This window comes from Somniosus microcephalus, chromosome 1 (genome assembly GCF_052327205.1).
Source record: "Somniosus microcephalus isolate GS21.2 chromosome 1, FLI_Smic_1.0, whole genome shotgun sequence".
Classification (NCBI taxonomy): domain Eukaryota; kingdom Metazoa; phylum Chordata; class Chondrichthyes; order Squaliformes; family Somniosidae; genus Somniosus; species Somniosus microcephalus.
Window position 1 is genome coordinate 129,332,859 of NC_140987.1, and position 25,345 is coordinate 129,358,203.

At 47.5% G+C, this 25,345-nt stretch overlaps 1 pseudogene; it reads left to right on the plus strand.

Moving 5' to 3' along the window:
- Positions 1-2,603: 2,603 nt before the first annotated feature.
- Positions 2,604-25,345, plus strand: part of LOC147124359 (uncharacterized) — a 104,400-nt pseudogene continuing 81,658 nt past the window's right edge.

Genomic DNA, 25,345 nt, shown 5'->3' on the forward strand with positions numbered 1-25,345 from the left:
GGAAACAACCTCAGGTAATCATGAAGCTCAGCTGATAATCTTTGTTACTTTCTGTGTTCCTCCCTAATTACTCAGTGGCCATCTGCTAATTAAAACACGATTCTTCCCCCAGAATAGTATATGTAGTTACAATTTGCATTTGGTGCTGATTAGGTAATTATACAATTGTGTAAAAATACATAGTTATGAATCATATTTCCCAGTATTTCAATTCACTGTTATACAAAACAGTCAAGAAAATAGAACCTAGGAAAGGTAAGACATACTTGTGTACATTTTCCCAGGTAGTTCCAGGAGCATGGATGGGGCTAATGCAAGATTTGCTAAATTAGCTGTAAAACTTTAAAAACAATTTTTAAAAACTTATGGTGCAGGATGTCTATGCTTTTTTCATACCAAACATGATAGCAATTATTTTATTTGTGCTCAGTAAGATAAATGAAAGTGTAGTGTTTGCTTTTTATTTTGCTATATGCAGACCATGATTTGGGGATAAATTTAAATCTTCAGAAATCCTAGTGCAGAGCTACACCTGATAGGAGCACGTATTGCAAAATAGGGTAAGCGCTACCCATGGATTTCCATCCATTCATTTAAATGGACAGAAAATCATTGGCAGCTGGCATCTGATTTTCAAATGTGCGCTATTAGCATTCAAAGCTCTGCGTCGGGAGCACTGAAGATGAACATTTACCATGTAGTTGTAATAAAGCTGTCTTTTTGATGCGGTGTGGTTTTCTGTTTGTACATGAAATTATGAACAAACATTTAAAAACACATACAACAAAGACATGGATAACTGATCCATACAATCAGCTATCTTAGTCGTGTAAGTGCAGACAGCCGCAAGTCGTTCAGAAAAATCGGGCAAGTAGGCTATAGGCATATTTTGCATCCGATTCTTTCCAACACAGTTTTCTGGCTGGTTGCGTTTTGTGTACTAGAGTGCGAGCATACATTTTGTGCAATAGCCTCATTAATCCATTAAATGAATACTTGGCACAATTTCCAGGCTTTTGTGCTGTCACTGCGGTTTCTGCTTTCAAGGCCTATTTTTAATTAGGCGCAAGGTTACAGAAATCTTAAAGGAAAAAAAGATTTTGTATGTTTTTTGTTGTGATGTTTATAGTGGATCTGAAATTGCTGGAACTGTGTCTTTGGCAGTGCATGCCATTATTTGGATTTTTGTGTTCTTATCGATCTATATTTACGCCGTCATTTGCTGGAACATAGATCCATCTATGGCGTGGCGAGGTCAATGGAGAATCAGGGACCTCGTGTATGCCGCAGCCAATGGATTACCCACAGACCAACCAAATGCCACTATAAATCTTGGGCAACAGACACTGAAGTCAGATTGAGGTTTGGCATTGGGAGTACATAAGCTGCAACTTCTGAAATCAACTTTAAATAGTTAATTACAGTTAAAAAAAACTTTTTGAAAGGTTGTAAAAAGTACACTCTAGTGTCGGCAGATCCCCGTCCTGAGTGCTTCCCCAATACTCTGAGTTTACATACAGAATCCTCAGTTGGGCATCGCAGACATTTAGCACATGTAGCTGTGATAACCGTTCTTGTTCATAAAAGTGACTGGATCCTCGAGTGGAGCCTTCAGCAGCATATGTCTCTCACCGATAGTACCCTGCACAGCTGGGGAAGCCAGCAAACCTGTGGAAGTAGATGAACCTGTCTCTTTGCTGCACAGGGGACATGCCACTTTAATTAAGTTGAACACCCTGTGGAAGCAGGTATCTCTCACCTGTTGAATGCAAGTCCTCACAGCATATTGGCTGATGTTACAGAGTTCTCCAGTACCTGACTAGAAGATACCGGTGCCGTAGAAATTGAGGGCCCTCGTCACCTTCATTGCCATAGACAAGGCCATGCGGCAGGTGGACTGTGGCTGTAGGTCTTCATGGAGCATCTCACATAGGTGGGCAATTGCCTCCTTGCTGAAGAGCAGGCTGCGCCTGCAAAGATCATGCAACTGTGCCTCAAATGCTATCTGTTCCCTGTACACTCTGGGCTGGATTTTCTCAGCGGCGTCGGGGTGGTGGCGGGATAGTTGGTTGCTGGATTCCAGTCCCACTCCCGGCTGCAGCCGCTCTGTCAAAGGGATTTTTCCTTGATTGGCCTTTCTGGCCAATTAGCCGGAGCTGAGTGGCGGACCTGTGAGAGGCACAGAGTCAGCAAGAGGAGGATAAAAAGAGCACGGAGAAGAGGCCTGGGACTGGAGCTGAGCGGCGGACCTGCAAGAGGCACAGAGTCAGCGAGAGGAGGAAAAAAAGAGCGCGGAGAGGTAACTTGTGACCGGAGCTGAGCAGCGGACCTGCGAGAGGTACAGAGTCAGTGAGAGGAGAGAGAGAAGTAAAAAGTAATTGAAGTGTGATGTCACCAGAAAGCAGGTAAGTGATTGGTTGGTGAGTATTTCTCTCTTTCTCACATTTTCCACATTTAATTTTTGTGGTTTATAGTTTCTAGGGTCTCTGTTGTGTAGCGGGGAGTGCTGGTAAACAAGGGCCCTTGAGTATATCATTTAATTGAAGTGTAATTAGTGGTATTGATTTGATATAATTTAATTTGAATTAATTAAAGGGTAAGTCATGGCAGCACAGCTTGGCCCCGTGGCATGCTCCTCCTGCACTATATGGGAAGTCAAGGACACTTCCTGTGTCCCTGACGACCATGTGTGTGGGAAGTGTATCCAGCTGCAGCTAATGACAGACCGCATTGTGGCGCTGGAGCTGTGAATGGATACATACTGGAGCATTTGCAATGCTGAGCACATCGTGGATAGCACGTTTAGGGAGTTGGTCACACCGCAGGTAAAGGCTGCACAGGCAGGAAGGAAATGGGTGACCACCAGGCAGAGTAGTAGGTGCAGGCAGGTAGTGCAGGGGTCCCCTGTGGCCATCCCCCTTTCAAACAGATATAGCACTTTGGATATTGTTGAGGGGGATGGCTTATTGGGGGAAGGCAGCAGCAGCCAACTTCCTGGCACCATGGGTGGTCCTGCTGCACAGGACAGGAGGAAAAAAAGCAGGAGAGCTATAGTGATAGGGTATTCTATAGTAAAGGGAATAGATATGTGTTCCTGCGGCTGCAAACGGGACTCCAGGATGGTATGTTGCCTCCCTGGTGCAAGGGTCAAGGATGTCTTGGAGCAGCTGCAGGGCATTCTGGAGGGGCAGGGTGAACAGCCAGTTGTAGTGGTGCATATAGGTACCAACGATATAGGTAAAAAACGGGATGAGGTCCAAAAAGCTGAATATAGGGAGTTAGGAGGTAAATTAAAAAATTGGACCTCAAAGATAATAATCTCAGGATTACTACCAGTGCCATGTGCTAGTCAGAGTAGAAATAGAAGGATACTTCAGTTGAATATGTGGCTAGAGGAATGGTGCAAGGGGGAGGGATTCAAATTCCTGGGATATTGGAACCGGTTCTGGGGGAGGTGGGGCCAGTACAAACTGGACAGTTTGCAGGTGGGCAGGACTGGAACCAATGTCCTGGGGGAGTGTTTGCTAGTGCTATTGGGGAGGGTTTAGGGAACCTGTGCAGGGAGACAGAGGAAAGGGAAGTAAGGATAGAAACAAAAGACAGGAAGGAGAAAAGCAAAAGTGGAAGGCAGAGAAATCAAGGGTGTAAATCAAACAGGGCCACAGTAAATAATAATTCTAAAAGGACTAAGAGCATTGCTGGTTAAAGAGGAGATTAACACAATAGTAAGGAAGGATATTAGCTCTGATGATGTGGAATCTGTATGGGCAGAGCTGAGAAATACCAAGGGGCAGAAAACGTTAGTGGGAGTTGTATACAGACCCCCAAACAGTAAAGCTGAGGTTGGGGATGGCATTAAACGTGAAATTAGACACGTGTGCAATAAGGGCATAGCAGTTATCATGGGTGACTTTAATCTATATATATGTTGGACTAACCAAATTAGTAACAATAGTGTGGAGGAGCAATTCCTAGAGTGTATACGGGATGGTTTTCTGGACCAATATGTCGAGGAACCAACTAGAGATCAGGCCCTCTTAGACTGGGTATTATGTAATGAGAAAGGATTATTTAGCAATCTTGTTGTGCGAGGCCTCTTGGGGAGGAGCGATCATAATATGATAGAATTCTTCATTAAAATGGAGAGTGAAGTAGTCGACTCAAAGACTAGGGCCTAGAAATTCATTGACGCCACTTTTGGGGCGCTAAAGTGGGGCGTCCGCTAAAGTTTGCGGCTGCCGCCAAATCTAGGTCACTTCTCCGATATTCATTAGCTTCGCCCTACTAGTTCGGGCGAGCGCTAAAACTGCTGCTGGACGCCTCTCTTTGGGCGCTAAGCTGGAGGTGGTGATCGATAGCGCCGAGGCCGGGCACAGCGCAGGTGCGGCCATCTTGTGATTGACAGCAGACACCCTGGCGCTGGCCAGGTCTTAAGGGGGAAGGGTCAACTGTGTCTGCTGCCACGCCCTGGATAGTGGAGCCCTCCAGCTAGGCCTGAACACTGCTGCTGGACCCAAATAGCGCCTGAAGACATGGAGAAGGCCCGTGAACATGCGCAGCGCTTCTCAGAGCGTGATCTGAGTGTGCTGCTTGCTGCTGTGGAGAAGAGGTGCCATGTTTTGTACCCGGACAGTGGCAAGAAGGCAATGGTCCGCGTCTACAGGAGAGCCTGGAGGCATGTCGCCAGCAAGCTGTCAGCCAACAGCGACGTCCCCAGGACCGGTGCCCAATGCCGCAAAAAGTTAAATGACCTCACACGCATTGTCAGGGTGAGTACCCTTTCCAATGACCTCCTCATCCTTGCATGTGCACCTCACATTATGGGCAAAGGGACCTGAAAGCTCTAATGGCCAGCCTTCATCCAGCAGCTATGGCACAGGCATGAGCATCAATTGCACATTCTGCACTGAACACACTGGCCAAGCTATTCCACCATGGGAGGCAGTGCACACAAGATCATGGCGACACACTGGCCAGGCTATTCCACCATGGGAGGCAGTGCACACAAGATCATGGCGACACACTGTACTTAGAGGCCGTCCTTTCTCTTGCAGGCCAAGCTGGCGAATAATCGCAAGAGCCGGACTGCGACCGGGGGAGGACGACCCCATATCCAGCCACTCACCGACCTGCAACATCGTGTGGAGCGCCTCATGGGTGGCCGGGTGATTGGGCCCGTTGCATGTGGAGATGCCGACCCTGTTCTGGGCAGCAATGGTAAGGACATCACCTTTTGCACCTCTCTCGTCCCACTTGCGCATCAGATCTACATCCTTTGCCACTGTCCGACCAATGCGCTGAATGCCACCACTCATGCATCCTGCACTGACGCCCTCTCCTCACTCTAAAGCTACTCTTGTGCCTTCCTGCTTTCCGATGGTCAAGAAGAGGTCCCTCAACTTGCCAGTGACAGACCCTCTGAGGAGGAGCAGGAGGAGGAGCAAGAGGAAGGCGGCCCATCAGGGGAACCCTCAGCCGCGGCCACCCAGGCCAATGTAGGGGACACGTCTTCCCTGGAGGGCAGCGTGGCGGAAGTGTCGAAGGGGAGGGGAGCTCCTGGGACCTGCGTGCTGCAGAAAGGCGGGAGGGGGGTGGAAGCTCGGCGGCCTTCTCCCCAGAGGGGGGATGCGTCGGAGGGGAGTCCAATTGCTGGGCCCAGCGGCCTCCAGCAACGCAGGAAGGGTCGGCCAGCTCGGCGGCCTTCTCCCCAGAGGGAGAGTCCGGCCTCCAGTCAGGAGATGCTCTTCGCCGAGGAGATGGAACGCCTCGAAGACTTGTCCGCGGACTCGGAGCGCCGGCACACAGAGCTCATGGCGGCAGTGGCACGGTTGCCTGAGTCCATCGATTCCCTCTCTCGGAGTGTGGCCGAGTTCGGGCCGTTAGAGGCCACCAGTCGGGCGGAATACCGGGCAGATCTGTCAACGACTGGCCAGGTGATTAGTGGTGCCGTCCAGTCACTGGCTGCTCTGCTGCGGTCAGTGAACAGGTCAACACGGGCACTCACTGCTGCCACACTCGCTGTGTCAGCCAGGCATCGCCAGGGCACCCGGCGCGCTGCAGCAGCACATTGGTCTGCCCCTCGGCAGATTGGTGGGCATGCTGCAGTGCTGGCCCGGGCGAGTGCCAGTGTCTCAGGCAACCAGCGAGCGCCTGCCATCCGCCAGCTTGCCGCCATTCCTCCAGCCGCCACTGCCACTCCCCCAGTGGAGCTGCCAGGAGCTGCTGCAGCGACTGATGCTGGCCAGCCACAGCTGCAGCAATCAACAGCCGGCCGCTCGACGGCCAGACCTCGACTAGGCCGACCCCCAAGGGCATCTGCCGTCATGACATGTGCCCCTCAGGAGCCTGCCCCCAGCCTTGCAGCAGCCAATGGCCTTACTTTGAGGCGGAGCAGCAGGGCGGGCAGGGGCCACCCAAAGATGGCCAAGGCTTCGCCCTAGCGGGCCAAATAGTCGAATGTGTGGCCATTTGTGTTTGTTTCTTGAGGCCGAGAATTGGATGTTTGTTTTTTGAAGGCCGATGATGTGATGTTTGTTTTGGACGAAGGCCGAGAATGACGGCCATTTTAGTTGCCCTATTTTATTAATCCTCCCCAGGTTGTGGGAGCGAGTAATGTGTTTGAGTGTTTTTTGGGGGTTTCATCTGTTTTTGGTTTTCATGTGGGAAGGGCCCAGAGTTTGTACAATAAAGCATTTTATTTATTCACATTGTCCATGTTTGATCTTTGAAGTGTTTGTTGCCTTAACCGGCTGAGGGCTTGCGGAGCGGCTGCAATCATGTTCTATCATTGGCACAAGCCATTCCCTGACAGGGGGCCTAGAAGTGACGTTCAATAAGCCGACGACGGGCGGCCCTTGGACCTTGTGCGTCCCTCCTGGGCTAGTACTCCTCATCCTCGTCGTCCTCATGCTCCTCCTGCTCCTCCTCCTGAGGTGGTGGTCCAACGTGAGGTGGCAGTGCCTGAGTCCTGCGGATAGCCAGGTTGTGCAGCATGCAGCAAACGACGACGAATTGGGAGACTCGATCCTGCGAATACTGGAGGGCTCCCCCGGAGCGGTCGAGACAGCGGAACCGTTGCTTGAGCACGCCGATTGTTCTATGAGGTTCCTCGTCGCTTGATGGCTCTCGTTGTATGCCTCTTCAGCAGGGGTCGTGGGCGCGCGGAGCGGGGTCATGAGCCAGGTACACAAAGGATAGCCTTTGTCCCCGATAAGCCATCCTCTTGGGGGAGGCTGTGCCTGGAACATGTCAGCCACAGTTGTCTGTCGCAGGATAAAGGCATCGTGGCTGCTGCCTGGAAAGCGGGCATTGACAGCTAGGATGCGCTGCCTGTGGCCACACACCAGCTGTACATTGAGGGAATGGTAGCCCTTCCGGTTGCGGTACTCCTCGGCATGCTCAAGAGGTGCCCGCAAAGCCACATGCGTGCAGTCAATGGCGCCCTGCACCATGGGGAAGCCCGCTATTCTTGCAAACCCCACTGCACGCTGCCGCTGCTTGTCCAGGGTCATGGGGAAGGAGATGAATTGATGTCTCCTTCTGAAAAGGGCTTCGGTCACCTGGTGGATGCAGCAATGCACGGCGAACTGGGAGATGTTAGCGATGTCCCCAGTAGCGGATTGGAAGGAGCCGGAGGCATAGAAGTTGAGAGCCACCGTCACCTTCACTGCCACCGACAGAGACGTCCTGCGCATCAGCTGTGGCTGCAGATCTCTCTGACGCAGCCGGCAGAGGTCTGCAACCACCTCCCTTCGGAATCGCAGCCTCCTAACACACATCGTGGCAGACATGGTCAGATAGGAGGTCTGCTGGCAGTATACCCTGCATGGGTAAGGCCTCAGTTGGCGACGCCTGTTGCCCCCTCTGCGTCTAGCCAGGGCTGCCACTCTCTCACGGTGTCTGTAAGCCCTTCTGGCATAAGGCTGAAATTCAGCGTTGCCACCCAATGCAGCCCCCATTATATGCTGGCAAACACTGAGCTCTGAATGAAGGCAAAGATAATTGGTAAGCTCTGGCCTGAGCCAAAAATACCTGTCCAAGTGTTGGTCCAAACCAGTAAACTCTCCTCCTTGGTCTCTGTCCAAAAAACCGTTGCACAAGAGTGAATGCTGCAAAATGGCTGGCCTTTATACTGCTGGGTAAGTGCCCTTTAATTAGCGCTCCCCCCGGCCCGGCTGGCCTGTGTACCGTTCCACTTCACAGTCGCTCGGGACGCCCGGCGCACAATGGGCCGGCGCGAGTGAAGTTCCGGTTTGGGGCGCACAAAGGGCGTTGCACTATTAAATGACGTCATGATCTGCGCGCGCAGCAGGGCGCGCACTAAGACTTTGCGCCGGCGCTAAATGTGTCCTGAAGTTGGGGAGAGGCGCAGATCGTGCTGCGCCCGGGCGATAAGCGCCTAGTGCTCGAGATCTACTCCCCCTAAGGCGCTAACGGCTGGCGCGCCCAACTGAATTTCTAGGCCTAGGGTCCTGAATTTACATAAAGGAAACTACGATGGTATGAGGCACGAGTTGGATAGGATGGATTGGGGAATGTTACTTAAAGGGTTGACAGTGGAAAGGCAATGGCAAACATTTAAAGATCGCATGGATGAACTACAGAATTTGTTCATCCCTGTTTGGCATAAAAATAAAACAAGAAAGGTGACTGAACCGTGGCTAAAAAAGGGAAATTAGGGATAGCATAAGTTGGAATAAATAATTATTTTTCCGAGTGGCAGGCAGTGACTAGCGGGGTACCGCAGGGATCGGTGCTAGGACCCCAGCTATTCACAATATATATTAATGATCTAGACGAGGTAACTAGATGTAATATCTCCAAGTTTGCAGACGACACAAAGCTGGGTGGGCGTGTGTGCTGTGAGGAGGATGCCGAGAAACTCCAGTATGATTTGGACAGGTTGGGTGATTGGGCAGATGCATGGCAGATGCAGTATAATGTGGATAAATGCGAGGTTATCCACTTTGATTGCAAAAACAGGAAGACAGATTATTATTTGAATGGCAATAGATTGGGAAAAGGGGAAGTGCAACGAGACCTGGGTGTCCTTGTGCACCAATCGCTGAAGGCAAGCATGCAAGTGCAGCAGGCGGTTAAGAAGGCAAATGGTATGTTGGCCTTCATAACGAGAGGATTTGCGTACAGGAGCAAGGATGTCTTGCTGCAGTTGTACAGGACCTTGGTGAGACCACACCTTGAGTATTGTGTGCAGTTTTGGTCGCCTTATCTGAGGAAGGATGTTCTTGCCATGGAGGGAGTGCAGCGAAGATTCACCAGACTGATACCTGGGATGGCAGGAATGACGTATGAAGAGAGATTGAGTCGATTTGGCTTATATTCGCTAGAGTTTAGAAGAATGAGAGGGGATCTCATTGAAACTTATAAAATTCTAACAGGACTAGACAGACTAGATGCAGGAAGGATATTCCCGATGGCGTGGGAGTCCAGAACCAGGGGTCACAGTCTAAGGATAAGGGGTAAGCCATTTAGGACTGAGATGAGGAGGAATTTCTTCACCCAGAGAGTGGTGAACCTGTGGAATTCTCTACCACAGAAGTCAGTTGAGGCCAATTCATTAAATATATTCAAGAAATAGTTAGATATATTTCTTAAGGCTAAAGGGATCAAGGGATATGGGGAGAAAGCAGGGACAGGGTACTGAATTTGGATGATCAGCCATGATCTCATTAAATGGTGGCACAGGCTCGAGCGGCTGAATGGCGTACTCCTGCTCATATCTTCTATGTTTCTTTGTTTCTGTGGGTGAGATGGCATCCTTTGATGACGTGTCATCAGCCGGTTTCCTTAAAGGGACCATGGCCACATTGAGTTTGACAGTTGTCCTGTGAGTGTTTGACAGTACTGAGGTGCAGCAAACGCTGACAAGCACTGCACAAAAGTGAATGCTTATACTCAGGCTCTCCAATGACTCCCTCCATATGCTTATGGAGGGACTCACAGCACGCAGGGAGGTTCTCTTCCCTTCCAAATGCGGAAGAGACCTCCCCAGATCACCAACGCAGTCTGGTTGCACATTGCACAGGAGGGCAAAAGTAAGGATGTCGTCAGGGGTCCCTGGAGCTGCAGTGGCGCCAACCTTTCAATGACCTCAGTGGATCACAGAACGATACTGCAAAGCCACACTCAAACTCACCCTGGGGTGGCAGTGCTGATTAAGGAAGACATTGTAGTGTTGGAAAGGGAGGATGTTCTTGAGGGGAGAAGGACAGAATCCATTTGTTTAGAGTTGCGGTGCAAAAATGGTATGATCACACTATTTGGGGTATTTGACAGGCTGCCAAATAGTGAGAGGGAGGTGGAGGAGCAAATCTGCAGGGAAATCGCAGAGATATGCAAGAGCTATAGAGTGGTGATATTGGGGGACTTTAATTACCCAAATATCGATTGGGATAATGCTAGGGTAAAAGGAAAGGAGTGGGAGGAATTTCTGAAATGTGTTCAGGAGAATTTCCTTGACCAGTATGCTCCTGGCCCAACTGGGAAGGAGGCATTGCTGGATCTGGTGCTTGGGAATGAGGTGGGCCATGTTGACCAAGTATCTGTGGGAGAACACTTGGGTACGAGTGATCATCGTATCATAAGATTTAGATTAGCAATGGAGCAATCTAGAGTGGAACTTCTAAACTGGAATAGGGCTAACTTCAATGGGATGTGTAAAGATCTAGCCAGGGTAAAATGGAACCAAAGACTGACAGGAAAACTGTAATGGAACAATGGGTGATCTTTAAGGAGGAGATGTTTCCTGTACAGGCTAGGTACATTCCAACAAGAGGGAAGGGTAAGGGAACCAAAGCAAGCGCTCCTTGGACGACGAAGGAGCTAGAGAAGATGATGAAACCAAAAAAGAGGGTGTATGATGAATGTCAGGTGAATTCTTCAAGGGAGAACCAGACCAAATACAATAAGTTGAGAGGGGAAGTGAAGATGAAAATAAGATTGGCAAAGAGAGAGTATGAGAGTAGAATGCCAGTTAACGTAAAAGGGAACCCAAAAATCTTCTACCGGCATATAAACAGTAAGCGGGTAGTAAGAGGTGAGGTCGGGCCTGTTAGGGACAAAGAAGGTGATACAGGGAATTCTCATTTAAACGGCACCTAAATATCCGGAATTCTCTATTAACCGGCAAAATTCTCACTCCGAAAACAACACCTCAATAACCGGCAATATTGCCAAGTCCGAGTCTCCCACGGTGGCCGAGTTAGCCAGTGGGGGTAGTTTTCCAAACTGCCACTACTCAGCTTCTTGGCGCTGTCGGAAGTCGGAACACCTCAATACCCCTGTAACAGGAGTCTGACTCTTCCCGTGCTGCCGGTAGTCTCTTCTGATCTGCCATTTTACAGGGGTACTGTGTGTCTCCCATGCTGCTGGTAGTCATTGCATTTCATTACCCTCAACTGGCAGTACACCATCCATTTAACACAACATTCTGTAGGTGAGTACCCAATTACTGTATACTGCACATTTCTTGATTTTTAAAATTTTTCTTTGTTAAAAATAGCCTCGGTAGATAACCCCTCCATCATCCGGAATTTTTGATCAACTGGCAACACGCCGGTCCCATCGGTGCCGGATACCAAAGAATTTCCTGTATGTATTAGAGGCGGAGGGCAAGGCTAGAATACTCAATGAGTACTTTGTATCAGTGTTTACTAAGGAGGTGGATGCTGACAAAATAATCGGTAGAAGTAGAAAAGGTAGAAGCAATGGAAGGGGTGAAAATTGATAGACAGGATGTACATAGAAAGGCTGGGTATGCTTAGAGTGGATAAGTCACCTGGTCCAGATGGCTTACATCCCAAGTTGCTAAGGGAATTGGGGGAGGAGATAGCGAAAGGGCTTGCCATAATTTTCCAATCTTCCCTAGATGCAGGAGAGGTGCCTAAGGATTGGAAAGTGGCAAATGTGACACCATTGTTCAAGAAAGGGTGTAAGGACAATCCTAGTAACTACAAGTCGGTCAGTTTAACATCAGTGGTGGGTAAAGTTTTAGAAACAATAATCAAGGAAAAAATTAATGGGCACTTGGAGAGGTTTAGAAACATAGAAACATAGACAACTCCCACCAATGTTTTCTGCCCCTTGGTGCTTCTTAGCTCCACCCAGACTGATTCTACAGCTTGATTTTCTGAGCCAATCCTTTCTCACTATTGCACTGATTTCATCCTTTACTAACAACAACACCCCACCTCCTTTTCCTTTTTGCCTGTCCTTCCTAAATATCTAATATCCTTGCATATTCAGCTCCCAGCCTTGGTCACCCTGCAGCCATGTCTCCGTAATTGCAATTATATCTATTTGCGCTGTTAATTCATCTATCTTATTATGAATGCTTCATGCATTCAGATACAGTGCCTTTAGATTTGTCTTTTTAACATTTTTAGGCATCTTAACATATTTTTTACTTTGACCCTATTTATCTTATTACCATTTTTCCTTACCCGGACCCTATTTGTTAGTGCACTCCTTTGTTTGTATGCTCTGTCCCTTCCTGACACAATCTGGTTATCCTTACCCCAATCACTTTCTTGCACTGCTTCCTTGTCTTTTCTCTTTAGCATTCTAGATTTCTCTCCACCGGGACCCCCCACCCCCACCTTATTTAGTTTAAAGTTATTTGATTCGTTAGATCTCTGGTCCTAGCATGGTTCAGGTGTAGTCCGTCCCAACGGAACAGCTCTCTCTTTCCCCAGTACTGGTGCCAGTGCCCCACGAATCGAAACCCACTTCTCCCACACCAATCTTTGAGCCATGCATTCATCTCCCTGATCCTATTGACCCTATGCCAATTTGCTCGTGGCTCTGGTAATAATCCAGAGATTATGACCTTGTGGTTCTGCTTTTTAATTTAGTCCTTCGTTGCTGAAACTCTCTCAGCAGAACCTCTTTCTTTGTCCTACCTATGTTGTTGGTACCTATGTGGACCACGACAACTGGATCCTCCCCCTCCCACTCCAAGTTCTTCTCCAGCCCGGAGGAGTTGTCTTTTACCCTGGCACTGGGTAGGCAACATAGCCTTTGGGACTCACACTCCTGGCTGCAGAGAACAGTTTCTATCCTCCTAACTATACTGTCGTCTACTACAACCACCTTCCTTTTTACTCCCCCCACTTGAACAGCTTCCTGTACCACAGTGCCGTGGTCAGATTGCTCGTGCTCCCCGCAGTCCCCTCACTTGTCCACATGAGTTGCAAGAAACTCAAATCTATTGGACAAGTGCAGGGACTGAGGCTCCTGAAATACTACCTCCTAGATTCCCATACATGCCTCACTCGTAGTCACACCCTCCTGTCCCTGACCACGTGTCAATTCTAAAGTATTTAATCTAAGGGGTGTGGCTGCCTCCTGGAGCAAAAAGTCCAGGTAACTTTCTCCCTCCCTGATGTCTCGCAATGTCTGCAGCTCGGACTCCAGCTCCTCAACTCGGAGCCGAAGTTCCTCGAGTCACAGACACTTACCACAGATGTAGTCGTCCTGGACAAAAATGTCCACAAGCTCCCACATATTGCAGCAGCAACACACCTCCTGTTCTCCCATTAGTTTATTTATTTAATTAACTAACTTAGTGTTAATCAAATTATTTACCTCACTTAGTTTATTAAATTAATTAAATTAAGTTTAGTTTTTAAAATGTAGTCAGAAGTTATATGTTAACTTAAAACTTAGCCCACAGTCACTACCAATCACTTACCTGCCATGCCTGTAATGTCACACTGCCATTTTCTCTTGTTGATGAGGTCTGCTGCTGCATTTATCCCCATTCTCGGGCCTCGGTCTGCTCCCGCTCAGGTCCACTGCTGCTCTGCGGGAGAAGTTAGGAAAAGCAAGCAGCTCCTTCCTCCACTTCACCGAACTCCCACACTTACCAAACTCCCAGTTGTTCACTCTATGCTCACTGCACTCTGAGCTGGCTGCACTCACAGGCGCCTATGTTTATACTCTTTGTGACTCAGATGAGTCAGCACTGCTCTGCTACTGTTTCAGGGACCAGTTTAATCCAGTTAGCTAATTAACTAACTACAACAGCTCTCCAGCAGGACAGCTTGCTTGTTTGTCTCTGCTTAAGCCTGAAGAAACTTAAAAATTTTAAGTTTAAATTTTAACTTTAACAGTTGATCTTACTTAAGAGCTACTAGCAATTAACACTAGATTTTAAAAGAGATTAACCCTTAAAACTCCCACACTTACCAAACTCCCAGTTGTTCACTCTGTGCTCACTGCACTCAGTTAAGCTAATTAAGGAGAACCAACATGGGTTTGTAAAAGGCAGATTGTGTTTGACTAAGATAATTGCATTTTTTGATGAAGTAACAGGGAGGATTGATGAAGGGAATGCATTGGATGTTTTCTACATGGATTTTTGGGAAGCGTTTGACAAAGTATCTCAAAGAAGGTTGGTTAACAAAATTGAGGCTCATGGAAAAGGTGGGTCAGTGGCAGCTTGGATAAGAAATTGGCCTAAGGGCAGTAAACAGCGAGTGGTGGTAAATGGCTGTTTTTCAGACTGGATGATGGTAGACAGTGGTGTTCCCCAAGGGAATGGTTCTGGGGACGGGGGATCTTAGAAACATAGAAACATAGAAGATAGGAGCAGGAGTAGGCCATTCGGCCCCTCGAGCCCACTCTACCATTTAATGAGATCATGGCTGATCATCCAAATTCAGTACCCTGTCCCTGCTTTCTCTCCATATCACTTGATACCTTTAACCTCAAGAAATATATTCAACTCCTAATTGAATATATTTAATGAATTGGCCTCAACGGCCCTGTGTGGCAGAGAATTCCACAGGTTCACCACTCTCTGGGTGAAGAAATTCCTCCTCATCTCAGTCCTAAATGGCTTACCCCTTATCCTTAGTCTGTGACCCCTGGTTCTGGACTCCACCGCCATTGTGAACATCCTTCCTGCATCTAGTCTGTCTAGTCCTGTTAGAATTTTATAAGTTTCAATGAGATCCCATCTCATTCTTAGCTACAAGGACAGGTTGGAGAAGCTGGATTTGTTTTCATTTGAGCAAAGGAGGTTGCGGGGTGATTTGATAGAGGTGTACAAGATTATGACGGGTTTGGATAGACTAGACGGGAAAGGCTGTTCCCACTAGTTGATGGTACACCCCGAGTCTCTTCGCCGGGAGCAAGCGGAAGCCAAGAGCAAACAGTGGAAGGAGCGCACATCAACTCAAGTACCCCACCCACCCGCCCCTTCAACCACCGTCTGCCCCACCTGTGACAGAGACTGCCTAAGAGAGAGAGAGGAGACACCGATTTAAAGTTTTGGGCAAGAGATACAGGGGGGATGTGAGGAAAACTTTTTTACGCAGCGAGTGGTGAGGACCTGGAATTTGCTGCTGACGGAAGTGGTGGAAGCGGACGCACTCAATGCCTTCAAGGGGAGACTGGATAGGCACTTGAGAGAAATAAACTTGTAGGGCTACGGGGATAGAGCAAGGGAATGGGACTGACTGGATTGCTCTACAGAGAGCTGGCACAGACTCAATGGGCCGAATAGCCTCCTTCTGTGCCGTTATGGCTCTATGGGGGTGAAATTCGGTATCGCCCCATTTATGGCTCAATTATCGGCCGGGTGCAAAGTTTAGCGCCTTGCGCTAATTATCGCCTCTGATTGCAAACTTGGCTTCTATCAGCCCTGGAGGTGATTTGAGCGCTAAATCAGGCGCTACACACCTCTCTTAAGGCGCTAACGCCAAGGAGCAAAGCGCTACCTCATAGCGCTGGCGAAGCTCATGTGATGTCAGTCATCAATGGAACACAGACACACTGGCGCTGACCAGTTCTTAAAGGGGAGGGTCGATCTTGCTCTCAATCCACACCCTGCTCATTGTAGCCTTGAATCTCAGCCTGGAGAGACCTGTACATCAATTCTGCTGGAAAGAACAATGGAGAGGTCCAGGGAAAGAGCTCAGAGTGGGGCCCAAGCACTGATCCCTGCTGTACCCCACTGCACTCCCTCTATGGCAACTTTTTCCTTTCTTAGGTAAGGAGACCAAAACTGCACACATGACATAAGGGGGGGAAAAATTCAGTATCTGTCCGTTTGGGGCGCCATTACCGGCTGTGTGCATAGTTTAGCGCCAGGCACTAATTATCGCCTCTGACGGCAAACTTGGCTTTTATCACCCTTGGAGGTGATTGGAGCGCTAAATCAGGCGCTTCACACCTGCCTTAAGGCGCAAAGGCCGAGGAGCGAGGCGCTACCTCAGAGCGCTGGCGAAGCTCATGTGATGTCAGTCAGCAATGGAACACAGACACACTGGCACCGACCAGTTCTTAAAGGGGAGTTCTGACGAAAGGCCATCGACCTGAAACGTTAACTCTTTCTCTCTTCACAGATGCTGCTTGACCTGCTCAGTTTCTCCAGCATTTTCTGTTTTTATCTTAAAGGGGAGGGTTGATTTTGCTCTCCATCCACATCCTACTCATTGCAGCCTTGAATCTTGGCCTGGAGAGACCTGTTCATCAAATCTGCTGGAAAGAACAATGGAGAGACCCAGGGAAAGAGCTCAGAGTGCAGCCCCCACAGTCTCTTCTAAATTGATACAAGGAAGGGCAAATCAAAATGAACCTGCAAAGTGCTGCTCAGTACCCAAAACTCCTTCACACAGCGTTGAATCTCTCCAGAAGTCTCTCTCTCTCTCTCTCAGAATGCATGGTGCAAAAATGTTGCCGACAAAAAAGGCAGGAAGCGACCGCCTTTAAATAGCGCTCCCCCAGTCCCTTCCCGACTGCAAAACGTTCCCCTCTACCTGTCGTTGCTAGCGGCAGGCAGAAGGCAGTAGGCGCCACTCAATATCCGGTCCGGGGCGCTACCAGGGAGTTGCACGCTTGACTGACATCACTATCTATGGGCGCAGGAGATCGTGGCGGTAGTGTTTAGCGCTGCCGCAAAATGTCTGGTCAATTTCGCAAGTGGAGCAAACATTGCCACGCCCGGGCGCTAGTTTCTTTGTGCCCTCCTAGGGCACTAATGGGAGGCGCAAAGCAACAAGATTTTCCCCCCAAAGAATTTTACAGCATAGAAGAAGGCAATTTGTTCCATCATATCTGTGCTGGCTCTCTGAAAGGGCTATTCACTTAGTCCCATTCCCCTTACTCTTTCAAATATTTCTTTTTCAAATATTTATCTACTTTATTTGTTAAATCTGTTTCCACTACTGCTCCTGGTAGGGCATTCCATGTCCTAACAACCTTCTTACTTAAAAAATTCTCCTAACTTCTCCCTTTGTGCTTTTGGTGATGATCTTAAATGTATGTCTGCTAATTATCAAATCACTAAACAGTGGAAATAGTTTTTGCTTACTTACCTCATCAAAACTCCGACATTCTGAAAACCACTTTTCCTTCTCTGCTTTTAAGCAAAATTTTTCTACTTTCTTCTCATATCTAAAGCTTCTCATCTCTGCTATCATCTTAGGTGATTTTCTTCATAATCCTTTCTATTGTCTTGGCGTCTTTCCTAAAGTAGTGCACCCAAACCTGCATGCAAAATTCTAACTCTGGCCTAACAAATGATTCGTATAGATTCAGGATTATCTCTTTGTTTTTGTACTCTATACTCTTGTTTATAAAGCCTAGGATCCCATGTTATTTTTCTTAATTTTATCAACATATCCTCCCACTTTTAAAGATTTGTATATTTCAACCTCGAAGTCACTCTGCTCCTCCTCTCTTTTAAAGTTTTACCATTGAATGATTATTATTCCTCTCAAAATGTATCAGTTCACATTTCTCTGTATTAAATTTCACCTAACACCCATCTGCCCAATCTACTAACCTGTGCATGTACTCTTGAAGTTGGTTACAGTCTGTATATATGTGTTGTCTGCAAATTTTGATGTGCCCCATTCCCAAGTCCAGACCATCTATGTGTATTGAAAAGAGCAATGGTCCCAACACAGATTCTTGGGGGACACTACTGTTTACATTGCAATGTCTGAAAAACATTCATTAACTCGCCATTCTGTTTCCTGTCCTTTAATCAACTTCCTGTCCCGAGTGCCACATTCCTTTCAATACAATGGGGGTGAATTTCTGTAGTGGTTCTCCTGCTCATTCTGGAGCCCTTCTTTTAGTATGCAGATCAGGGTCCAATAACATAGAAACATAGAAGATAGGAGCAGGAGTAGGCCAATCGGCCCCTCGAGCCTGCTCCGCCATTCAATGCGATCATGGCTGATCATCCAAATTCAGTACCCTGTCCCTGCTTTCTCCCCATACCCCTTGATCCCTTTAGCCTTAAGAAATATATCCAACTCCTTTTGAATATATTTAATGAATTGGCCTCTACTGCCTTCTGTGGTAGAGAATTCCACAGGTTCACCACTCTCTGGGTGAAGAAATTCCTCCTCATTTCTGTCCTAAATGGCCTACCCCTTATCCTTAGACTGTGACCCCTGGTTCTGGACTCCCTTACCATCGGGAACATCCTTCCTGCATCTAGCCTGTCCAGTCCTGTCAGAATTTTATAAGTTTCAATGAGATCCACTCTCATTCTTCTAAACTGCAGTGAGTACAAGCCCAATCGACCCAATCTCTCCTCATACGTCATTCCTGCCATCCCAGGTATCAGCCTGGTGAATCTTCGCTGAACTCCTTCCATGGCAAGAACATCCTTCCTCAGATAAGGCGACCAAAACTGCACACAATACTCAAGATGTGGTCTCACCAAGGCCCTGTACAACTGCAGCAAGACATCCTTGTTCCTGTACTCAAACCCTCTCGCTACGAAGGCCAACATACCATTTGCCTTCTTAACTGCCTGCTGCACCTGCATGGTTACCTTCAGCGACTGGTGCACAAGGACACCCAGGTCTCGTTGCACCTCCCCTTCTCCCAACCTGTTGCCATTCAGATAATAATCTGCCTTCCTGTTTTTGCTACCAAAGTGGATAACCTCACATTTATCTACGTTATATTGCATCTGCCATGCTTCTGCCCAATCACCCAACCTGTCCAAATCATCCTGGAGTTTCTCGGCATCCTCCTCACAGCACACACGCCCACCCAGCTTTGTGTCGTCTGCAAATTTGGAGATATTACATCTAGTTCCCTTGTCTAGATCATTAATATATATTGTGAATAGCTGGGGTCCAAGGACCGATCCCTGCGGTACCCCACTAGTCACTGTCTGCCACTCGGAAAAAGACACGTTTATTCCAACTCTTTGCTTTCTGTCTGCCAACCAGTTCTCTATCCAAGTCAGTATCTTGCCCCCAATCCCATGTGCCTTAACTTTACACGCTAATCTCTTATGCGGGACCTTATCGAAAGCCTTCTGAAAGTCCAAATACACCACATCCACTGGTTCTCCCTTATCCATTTTACCAGTTACATCCTCAAAAAATTCCAGTAGATTAGTCAAGCATGATTTACATTTTGTAAATCCATGTTGACTTTGTCCGATCCAGTCACTGTTTTCCAAGTGCTCTGCTATTACATCTTTTGTGATGGGCTCTAGCATTTTCCCCACTAACGATGTCAGGCTTACCAGTCTGTAATTCCCCGTTTTCTCTCTACCACCTTTTTTGAATAGTGGGGTAACATTATCTACCCTCCAATCCATGGGTACTGTTCCAGATTCCATCGAATGTTGGAACATGATCAGCAATGCATCTACTATTTCTAGGGCCACTTCCTTAAGTACCCTAGGATGTAGATTATCAGGCCTTGGGGATTTATCGGCCTTCAACCCCATCAATTTCCTTAACACCATTTCCCTACAAATACTGATTTCTTTCAGTTCCTCCCTTTCATCAGACCCTATGTTCCCCGACATCTCTGGGAGGTTATTTGTGTCCTCCTTTGTGAAGACAGAACCAAAATATGTATTTAATTGGTCTGCCATTTCTTTGTTCCCCATTATAAATTCCCCTGATTCTGACTGCAAGGGACCTACGCCTGACTTCACCAACCATTTTCTCTTCACATATCTATTAAAGCTTTAACAGTCAGTTTTTATGTTCCCTGCAGGCTTACTCTCATGTTCTATTTTCCCCATATTCTATTTGCCACATCATCAGGCACCAACTGCAATTTTAACTCTGGCCTAAACAGGTAAGCCACTGTGGCTTTGCTGCCAGGCTGAAGCCCGTAAGAAGAGGACAGTGATGTGAAAAGGCACTGAAAGGTAAGTTCTTTAACTTTCTCTATGGGGTCGATTTTCCTGGAGCCATCAGGCGGTGTTTCAGGCATGTGGGGGGGGGGGAAATCCCGAACTCGGGGGTCCCGACACCATCCCGCCCAAAACCCCGCTCCACGCAAGTTTCAGAGGTGGCGGGTACCCGCCCCGCACTGGGACCCGCCGACCCCAGGCAGGAAGGGATTAGTGCCAATTAACTGCCTGTTAACAGGTAGTTAACAGGCAGTTTTTAGCCTAATCCCTATTTTGAGGGGTGTCGTGTGGGATTCCCGACGGCTCCAAATCACTCCAGGTTAGAGTAGGCAGGCCGTCAGGTTGAAGGAGTTGGGGGGGTAGCGATGTCGGTGTTCAGGTGAGTGATGGGTGCATGAGTGCAAAGGTAAGTGTGTTTGGTGTAGCTAAAGTGTGTAAAGAAGTTTAAATTACCTGTACTTACCTTAACAGCCTTTCTTCCTGTAGGAGTCGGGAGCGCATCACTCAGCCGGCACTTAAAGCTGAATGGCTGCGATCTGTCAAAAGTGACAGCCTTCAGCTTTAAGTGCTGCTGAGAGTTCTAACTGAGTCTGCAGAAGGACTCATGTTAGAACTCAGACTGTCAGTGTTTGGCAGCTTCAAACAGCTGTGAAACACTGATATTTCATCTGTCAAGAACTCTTGACAGATGAAATTGCAGTCTGTGACATCACCTGTTGCTGGGTGGCCCTTAATTGGCCTGCTGAGCCCGCTGGGCGGGCTCAACAAGGTCAATCAAGGGAAAATCGCACGGATTGGCTGGACGTCAATGTAGGTGGGTCTAAAACCCAAAAGTTGTAGTCCCATCTTCTTCCCGACAGCTTCGGGAAAATTGACCCCTATGCGTCAGGAGGAGTAGAAGTGCTTCTCTGGGCCCCACAAGGAAAGTTTAGGCCTCCCCTACTGCATTCTGGGTGGGAAGTCGAGCTGCGGCATGTAACAGAGGCCCAGGAATTAAAATAGCCCCGGCCTGATTTCTGCAATAGTGGGTGAGTTTCCAACTCAGCTCGCTGCCCACCTGACCAAAACTAGCACCGAAATTAAAATCGTGGCCAGAGTCTTTTCTATAAAATAGTGAAGGGACCAGATTGTGTGCACACTGAAAATTATTTCAATTTCATAAATTAGGGAGGACCAGGGGCTTTGCATATAAATTATGCAAGGGAAGAAATAGGTTAGATGTTAGGTGATTCTTTTTCTCCTAGAGAATAATAGACCTATGGAACAGGCTGCCGGCTTGTGTCCTGGGTACCAATACACTGTGCAACTTCAAGAGAGAGCTGAACCAGTTCCTGGCTGGGGTGGAGATCGCATTATACAAGAGGTAGGTGCCATTTAATATAAGTCATGGTTAAAGTGGTCTTCTGGACTAGTTTTGATCACTGAGAGGGATCAGAGAGGAATTTTCCAATTTTTTCTCCCATAATTTTCCTTGGGTATTTGATCTGGTTTTTCCCCTCTCACAAGAGATTACATAACACATTAAGGGTAGGTTGTTCTTTCATCCCCTCCCCCATTTCTCTGCCCCCAAACTGGCCTTTTAATCTGTTTCATTTCCTGCCTTTTTTCTCAGTTCTGATGAAGGGTCATCGACCTGAAACGTTAACTCTATTTCTCTCGTCACGGATGTTGCCTGGCCTGCTGAGTTTTTCCAGCATTTTCTGTTGTTATTTCGGATTTCCAGCATCCGTAAGGGTAGGGAGTATCTTGACTTGAAGCATAAGGCATCACAACTGTAAGGGACAGGTGACATGCACTAACTGGTCTTTTCCTGTCCGACACTTTTGTATGTTCATACGTACAGCAATGGGACTGGCAGTTGTTCTTAGAGAACTGCTTCAGTAAAACATTCACTGATATAAAAGGTTACAATTCAGTCCGAGATGATTAATTGTAGAAATGTACCAATCACACCATAGCTATTTGTGTGATTTCCATAACTAGAGCTACTAGGAAAAGGAAGAACTTACATCAATATAATGCTTTTCACATTCCCAGGGCGTGCTGAAGCACTTCATGGATAATGATTTACTTTTGGATTGTAGTCACTGTTGTTATATAGACAAACATGACAGCCCAGCCTAACTTACACACAGCAAAATCCCATGAACTGTAAATAAGTTAAATCACTACTTAATCTGCTTTGATTGAGGGAGGAATGTTACCCAAGACAGCTCCCATGCTCTCCTTTGAAAAGTGCCACGGGATCTTTCATATTCATCTCTTATTCAAAAGACAGCATTTCCTCAGTAATACACTGAAGTGTTAGCTATGATTAAGTATCTAGAACAATTATTTTAAGGTGCAATGTCACAGAAGGAAATGCCTCAGCTTGAACTAACATGTCAGCCAGACTTTTATGTATGTTATTGGGATGATTTAAAAATAACAGGAGCTCGTTAACATGTATCAGTTTGGCTCAGTTTTTAGCATTCTTGCTTCTGGGTCAGGTGACTATACATCCAGAGCTCCAAATCAAAACTTTAATATACAATTTAACCCAACACCACAGTGTAATAATGATAGTATTGAATTATCAGAGCTACTGGCCTAGAAATTCAGTAAGGCCCCGCCAGCTCGCTTGCGCCCAAAAGTTAGCGCTGCGCGCGGAGCCAGTTGCGACCGTCAGAAATTCAGTTTTTGCGCCCCAAGTCGGAACCGGGTGCTATTCCAGGGTGTGCCCGCCCCCGCTTGGGGCGCTGAAACTGAATTTCAGTGCTGTAGGTGCCGCTGCGCCACCCGCTGCGGAGCGGCAGGCTGCGGTACTGCAGGCCTCCTCCTTCTCTTAAGGGGGAGGTGCCTGCAACGGGGAGATCACCGCTTGATAGTGCCGGCAAATGAGCCCGGCACCACGGAGAAGTGCCGGGCTCGCGGAAAGCAGCCGGCAATGCCGCGGGGGGGGGGAGGTGGAGGAGGCCGGGGAAGGAGGTGCGGGCAGGCGGCCGCCGAAAAAGCGGCCGGCCGCACCTCCGCCTTAACTAGCGCCACTAAGGCTGCAGGACGGCCACGGTTGCAGAACGTTGTTTGCGGCCGCTGCGGAAGAGGCGGCCGCAACTAAATATGGGGGTTGGGCCGGTATCGGGGCGGAACCGGGGCATTGTGCACACCGATGACGTCATCGGTGCCGGCGCAGCGCTACCGGCTACCGCCGCCATTACCGCTGCGCTGAATATCAGCGCAAACTCCTCTATTGGCGCAGAAGCCCTCTTTGGGCGGTAACTGGGCGCAAAGCTGGCATGGCCTTACTGAATTTCTAGCCCACTGTCTTTTAGATAAGATGTCAAAATAAGGTTCTATCTGCCTGCTGAGATGCACATTTGGGGAAAAACACTAAAATGGTAAATGATAGGGCTGGTATTTTGCAAGGATGAAATTAAAATTGTCCAGAGGGCCTTGTTCATTCAAACCTATTTATGCTGAGAGAGACTAGGGAGTAGATTTGTGAGTCACTGACTATCATTATGAGTGAGTCAATAAACACTGGGTAGATACCAGTAGATTGGAAACAGGCTAATATGGTGGCCATACTAAAGAAGGACAAAAGAGAGACACAGTCAACTACACACCCATTAGTCTTAATTCCACTCCACTCCATGTAATATAATGGAATTGATTACCAGAAGTAAACTTGAGGATCCTCTGTACAACAATAACAATAACTTAGGTAACAGCAATCAGCATAGATTCAGAAGGGGAAGACCCTGCCTAAGCAACCTGCTTGATTTCTTTGGAGGAAGTGACAATCTAAGTGGGCTAAGCTCTACGATGTGGTTACAGTAGGAGATCAGTCAAACCCCCATGGAAATTCAGGACCACGTTTTTAAGTGATAGGTCCCTAACAGCTTGTACTTTATAAATTTGTGAATTGAAAAAGTGACATATTTTAGAACAAAGAAGATAAGATAATGCTTTAACAGTTATTTTGTTTTTAATTTTTATGGTGGCTCATATTGCACTGCAAATATTGAACAGAAAAATATAAATTGATACACTTCCAGTTCTCAATAATGTTAACACTGGTTGCCAATTACGCCAGCTATCTGCATCTTTAAAGCAAATTAAATACCAATTCAACCTAATTGAAAGCAACTCCTATTATAATGAACGCAGCTGAAACCAACAGCATCAAACACCAATAATGCCAATCTCTTGTGCAATGTTAAAAATATGTATCAGCGGTACAATATCTATTCATTAACAAGTATGTGTTTCTCAGCATATCTCACATCAATTCAAACAAAAGACTGCCCCCGATTTTACACACCATCAGTGCTTCACTTTGCAGCCTATAACCTGAAGAAGCTTTGAAGAGCAGTAACTTGATTTAGAAGATATTTTGGAGCAATTTGTTTGTGTTGTGCCTGGAGAGAGCTAATCTTGCCTCTGACAGCATGAGAGTTTGTGTGACCACCCCAATGGAATATCCCCACCCAATCCATAGCAAGAGGCGGCAGTGCAGACCTGGGAGGAGCGGCGAGGCGCCGGCGGCGGTACCAACTCAGCAACGGCAGAATTTTCAAAGAGTGACATCAGAAGTCAAAAGTCCCATTGGCACAAGGGGAGGGAGCTGATTGAGGCCAGTTTCGGGAGGAGAAGGGAGCAGCGGTACAGTGAGTACTTAAGCTCACTTTCGCGGGCTTTTTTACAGAGGCCAGTGTCAGGAAGAGCAGAGAGCGGTGGTACAGTGAATACTTAAACTCACTTTCGCGGGCTTTCTTACAGAGGACAGTGTCGGGAGGAGCAGAGAGCGTCGGTGCAGTGAGTACTAAAACTCACTTCCGTGGGCTTTTTTACAGAGGCCAGTGTTGGGAGGAGCAGAGAGCAGCAGTACAGTGAGTACTTAAACTCACTTTTGCGGGCTTTTTTACAGAGGCTTACCAATCTCATAGACCGGCGGCAGCGTTCTGGAGCCACGTCACGATTCAAAAAGTGACGCGGGCAAGAGGATAAAGCTGATTGGGTGAGTACGGCCAGGTGAGTATTTATACTACTCTATAATTTTACAGTTAAGCTTAATAGTTTATAAAATTTAGAAGGTCTTAATTTTTGTGGTTATAGTTTCTACGGTTTGTGTTGTGTATCAGGGAGTGTTAGTAACCAAGGGCCCTTGAGTATATCATTTAATTGTAGTGTAATTAGTGGTATTGATTTGATATA